We start from the raw sequence: 5,355 nt of genomic DNA on the forward strand, positions 1-5,355 counted from the left end.
AACATTTTACTACATACTTTTCATAGTACAAGGATACACTGGCAGAAGTGCCAAGAAAGAATAGCCCTTTTTAAAATATGAAATTAATGAGGCATTAATATATATTAGTGTGATACTAATGTATTTCTGAGGCAGCTAAAAGCACCTGACCTTTGGCTTTATGCCTCACTGTGTATTGTAAAGCAAAAATAGCCTACTAATGCACAAGCTGTCAAAGTTTATGGCTGTATTATTAGCAGACTTCCACTGAAAAGAGCAATATAAAAATCTGAAGTGATCAGAGAACATGAAGTGATTTCCATTTAGCAAGAATTTAGTGTTTCTGGAATGTTTCACATTATGTTTGCAAAAGTTGCAAAAAACTGACTTCTATAAGGGGCCACACAGTTTTTTGTTTAGTCTTTCCCTGAACCAAACCTCAACACAGTAATTAGAGACCAAGATTATGCCTATTTGTACTTTATATACACCTGCTGGACTCAGTATATACTTAAATGAAAAAAAAATACCCTTAAAAGAAATCTCCAAACAAAACCAGTTTCATGTTCAGCAAAATTTTTCTAAAGCACAATGAACTAAACAGTTAACCTAACCATATCTGTTGCTTCAAGAGGATGAAATCTGATAGTTCTTAAAATTGTACATTTTCAACTCAGAAAATAAAGGACCATTTTGAAACAAACATGCTTCCCCTCTCTATTCAAGCACACATTTCTAGTAGTATGTTTTCGCTTTACAAGCGAAGACGAACAAGGAAAACTTTTTTTTTTTTTACTGCCTGTAGATTCTGGAATCTTGTTAATGAATGACAGGCATAGAATAATATGCATTTCAAATATGTTTAAGCAGCAGTAACATAAAACAATAATGAAGAAAAAATTGTTCATTGCAATCCATTAAGGTGACGCCTCACAATCAGTGTTAAATTTAGTTTTTATAACCATATTTACTCAAATCTAAAGATGAGGTTTCTCCCAGACCCTCATGGGTCTGGGGAAAAAAGCAATTTGTCTTACATTTGCATAAAAGCCTCATTAAACTGGTGCCAAAAGCAGCATGTGCTCAAGAATGGAAACCAACTATGAGTTGATTAAATTCAAACAGCACTGAGCATGACTGTAACACACGTGGCCTATACTGGGCAAACATTCTGATGGGAACCAATCACAAGGATACATTAGTGCAGCCCATCTGAATCAAATGTGGTGGTGGCCACTGTGCTCAGTTCCCCTCAGCACCAACTCTTTTTCAAGTCATAGTGAGCCACTACACTGAATACATTTCGATTTCCTCTTCACTCCCACAGCTAAGCTGTACCTTTGCTCTCCCATTTCCAATGAATCCTGTTTCTTCACCAGCCTCAAATGTCTGGCAAACCTCACCAAACAGGGTCCCAAACAGTTCACCCAGAATCCCTCTGTTGCCCCCTCTCAGCCTGTTGCATATGATTAGTGCAGCCCTGCCTACCATGAGGTAGAACCAGACCAGACCGCCCTATGCCTCCTCTACCTACACATTTTCGGAAGATCTCAGAACTCAGGACAAGAACACACAATTACAGTCATAAGTAGGGGCTAATTAACACACACACCTTTTGTTAGGGGGGTATCCAGATTACACACACACACACACACACACACACACAGAAGTACTGAGCTACGGGGTCATCATAGCCCAATGAACTATCTGGTAAACCATGAACTTTTTACCTTTGAACTAATATTATGCATATTTTGTACTACTACAGGAAAGCAGGTACGTTAATGTGCTGCTTGAAAGCATGTTTATGAAGTAGCTGTGCTAAACTTGCAGCAGTTTAAAAAAAAACAAAACTATCAATTCTGAGTGAACTAAGTCTATGGGTACCCATAGTAATTTACCTATATTAAAATTACTACAAGCATGTTTATGATAAAGTCAGTATTTTCAAATTCCACTTCCACATGCTCTGGGAGACCAAGGTCTGACAGTAAGAGGCATGGGAAAGGGGCTGCAAGGAAAAGAAATTGGGGTGGCAGAAGGCAAGAGTGCCACCTGATCCCCAGATATAAATCTTCCCTGCTGTAGCAGTGGGAAGGAAGCAAATTCAAGCAAACCTGCAATAATCAGATTCTATACCTGGGAAGTTATAACAAATTTTAAAATTTTCCATATATTGAATCTAATGGGGGGTGGGGGGAGGTCATCTTATATTTGAGTAAATACAGTAATATTGATTCCTTTATCCTAGCTTGATGATCAATTAGGAAAGACACGCAAGTCAATAACCTACTTTCCAGGAGAGGCCCTTTTCTCTGAAATAGAAGAGACATTTGAGAGACAGGTTACATAACACAACACCTTTATCCAAGCAGCTTCCCACCACTGGAACCAACCATCTTCACACAGAAAGATTTTCCAGTGCAAAGTCTGGATTCTCTCCCAGTTTCCATTCATGTACAATCTTTGCTGTACTCTTCAAATTCAGAATAGCCGAATCTTTGCCAAATCTCTCCTTAATGCTCCAGAATAGTAAACTGCTTCCATCAATTCAAGTTCTCTGCCAAAGGATAATACAGTCTGTTTCGCTGAAGAATTTATCACAAGCAGTGAAGCTACTGGGCTCTGGGTAGAGTTTATGGACAGCACATGGAGAGTAATTAGCATTTGAATTAGAATTACATGATAATGCAACAGCTGGTTAATGATAACTGCTAGCTATAGACCACATGGTAAGCAGATTTCCTGCATGCAAACAGAATTTGCTACACATACTAACAAAATAAAATTAAGGGGATGAACCTGAAGAACTCAGACTTTGGAAACGTGCACATCAATCTAGAATACACAAACATGTGGAACCCACAATATAGCAATTTGTACTGAACTCTTCCAGGCTGACGACATATTTCCTTGCAATTTCACTTCTCTCTAAATTCACAGTTAGCAGCCCCCACCCCCTCAAAAAGAAGGTTCTGATAGATTTTTTCCTCAAAATAAAGACTTTGTTGCTCAGCCAAAATATTATTTTAGCTTCCCCTATTTTTCCAAAATTTTAAGGAGTAAAAATGAGCATGTGGTTCAGTTTAAAACAGATTTCTATCTGAGACTGAAATAATCACAATATGACATTTTGGTAGAAAGAGAGGAGAGTGTAAACAGTCAAAGGGGTAATTTCTAGGAAAAATATCTAAGGCAGTATTTTAACAAAAATCCATTGCAATCTAAAAAGAAAATATTATTACTTTAGGCTGAAAATAAGTGTTTGGTATGGATCTGCAAAAATCTATTAATGGGAATTGCAAAAGGCAGGGGAGAGGTTTGGGGGTTTTTTGTCATTTGAACCTTCACCCACATGCAGCATTAGGAACGCAAGTAAGCTCAATAGGTTGAGGTCAGATCTACACTTGGAAGATGATACCAGTACAGCTATATACTGGTACACTATAAGCAGAATTCTCTGAAAATGAAAGAAACTTAGACTAAAAATGCCCATCATCAATCCCAGCAATAGCTTCATGGCCAAAGGCAGTTTTGCTGGTGTATCAGTGCCTGTAGTGGGAGCTTTTACTAGCACGCTGTGCCAGTCAATACCCTCTATACATCCTTAACCATTAGTAAATGTGACAAGAAAAGCCCTTAGTGCAGACAAGAATCTAGTGCTTGCCAACCACAAAATGAACTAACCAGGCTAGAGAGTGAAATGCACAATGTTAAACACCATAAACAAAGAAAAGATACAAAGCTGATTTTTAACTTAGAAAAACATACATGTTTAAGTCTAGTATTTGGCTGCCTTTTGCTGATTCCAAGCCACATCAGTTTAAGTATTCAGCCATTAAAGAATTTAGGAGAGAAGACTCAGAGGTTAAAAGGATACTTTGACTAGTTTTGAGAGGGAGATCCAGCAGATCCTGTCTTCTGCTGCCAAGATAGGGAACAAAGTGGGTGGGTCTTCTGGAAACGAGAGACTGCTCACTGAATTTGATCCATGAACTTTCCCTGCAAAGAGGAGTGTTCTTTATCTACATATGAAGAATTAACTAAGCTCTCCTTAACTAAACATGTCACGCTATTAAAGGTAAAGGACAATTACAAACAATATATCTTGCTTCGCCCTCTGTGCTTGAGACTCTGCAAAGTCCATTGGCATCATTTATTCCACAACCTCTGAATCATTCCAGCAGCAGAATTGCAGATACTAGATCCTGATACTACACAAGGGCTACTGAATAAAGCAAACAATCTTTGGAAAACAAGTTACAGACTGAAACGCAATGTTTAAGTTAACCAATTAGATTTAGATACCTCATATATCGTCAGTCTCTGATACATGTTCAAATATAAAACAAAGGTATGCTATTTTTTGAATTCTGCTGAAATACAAAATAAACACAAGACTTCCAACCCAGATAAACTGCCAAGCATTAAATATGTAATACTGAATATCAACAAAGTTTAGTACCAATCCATTTAAAGCCTGCAGTGCTTCTGCCAAGAACTCTTAGTAATCTGATAATAGCTTGGCAACTTCAGAGACTGAAGATAAAACTTAAGGCATGGCTTTGCTTGAAGATCAACTGACAAGTCAGAAAAACATAAAACTTCAAGACTGGCCTGTTGTTCTTTCCTGGATATTTCTTGAACTAAACTCACAGCTCTCCTTCCCTTTTTTCTTTACATACATTTTTCCCACACAACACTGACAGGGACACTGATATCCCCCTTCTCTCAGAGGGGCCAAGAGCTGCTAAAAGAATCATGTTGATTCGTCAGAATTTAGTCAGATTCAGAAACCATCGCTGTAAGTGCTGCAGGAGACTGAGTCATTGACCAGGAACCCACTGTATAATCTCAGGACAAAGAGTCTCTGCCCCCAAAAAAGCTTATAATAGAAAGGATACAGACAACAAAACTAGTGATCAGCATTCTACATGGTGGTTTCTGAACTGAGGCAAGAAACGGCTGGAATATAATGCATTACACTTAGCTGAAGGATCTTTCATCTATACTTTTGACTCCTCTGTTCAATGGGTCCCAGAGGAAGCTACTTAGCTTCTAGGAAAAGTACAGGTATTTTAGGAAAGAAAGCAATTACCAAGTCTAATATAAACCAAAAACTCCAGACATCATACAAGTCTTAATAGCTACAGATTGATCTAAGAGTGCTTTGGGGGAGATGAGAGAAACAAATACAGCACAAGGAAAGGAAAATAATCTGTATCAGGTTCCCCTTTGTTACAAAGATGACAGGAAAACACCACAAAACACTTAAAAGTTCTGTTTACTGCAGTGGTCTCCAACCTTTTAAGGTCAGAGATCACTTTTGGAATTTAAAAAGAACCCAAGATCTACCATCCCCCTCCCCTCCCCCCC

At 38.2% G+C, this 5,355-nt stretch overlaps 1 protein-coding gene across 4 annotated transcripts in view; it reads right to left on the bottom strand.

Moving 5' to 3' along the window:
* YTHDF3 (YTH N6-methyladenosine RNA binding protein 3) overlaps positions 1-5,355 on the bottom strand; it is a 40,427-nt gene that overhangs the window by 6,124 nt on the left and 28,948 nt on the right. The window contains exon 5 of one of the 4 annotated variants that reach the window (XR_003092945.1): positions 2,341-3,981. The exons of the other annotated variants lie outside the window; for them this stretch is intronic. The gene's annotated coding sequence lies outside the window, so the exon portion shown is untranslated. The remainder of the gene's footprint in view (positions 1-2,340; positions 3,982-5,355) is intronic. 4 annotated transcript variants of the gene reach the window in all.

Source organism: Alligator sinensis, unplaced genomic scaffold (assembly GCF_000455745.1).
Source record: "Alligator sinensis unplaced genomic scaffold, ASM45574v1 scaffold860_1, whole genome shotgun sequence".
Taxonomy (NCBI): Eukaryota; Metazoa; Chordata; order Crocodylia; family Alligatoridae; genus Alligator; species Alligator sinensis.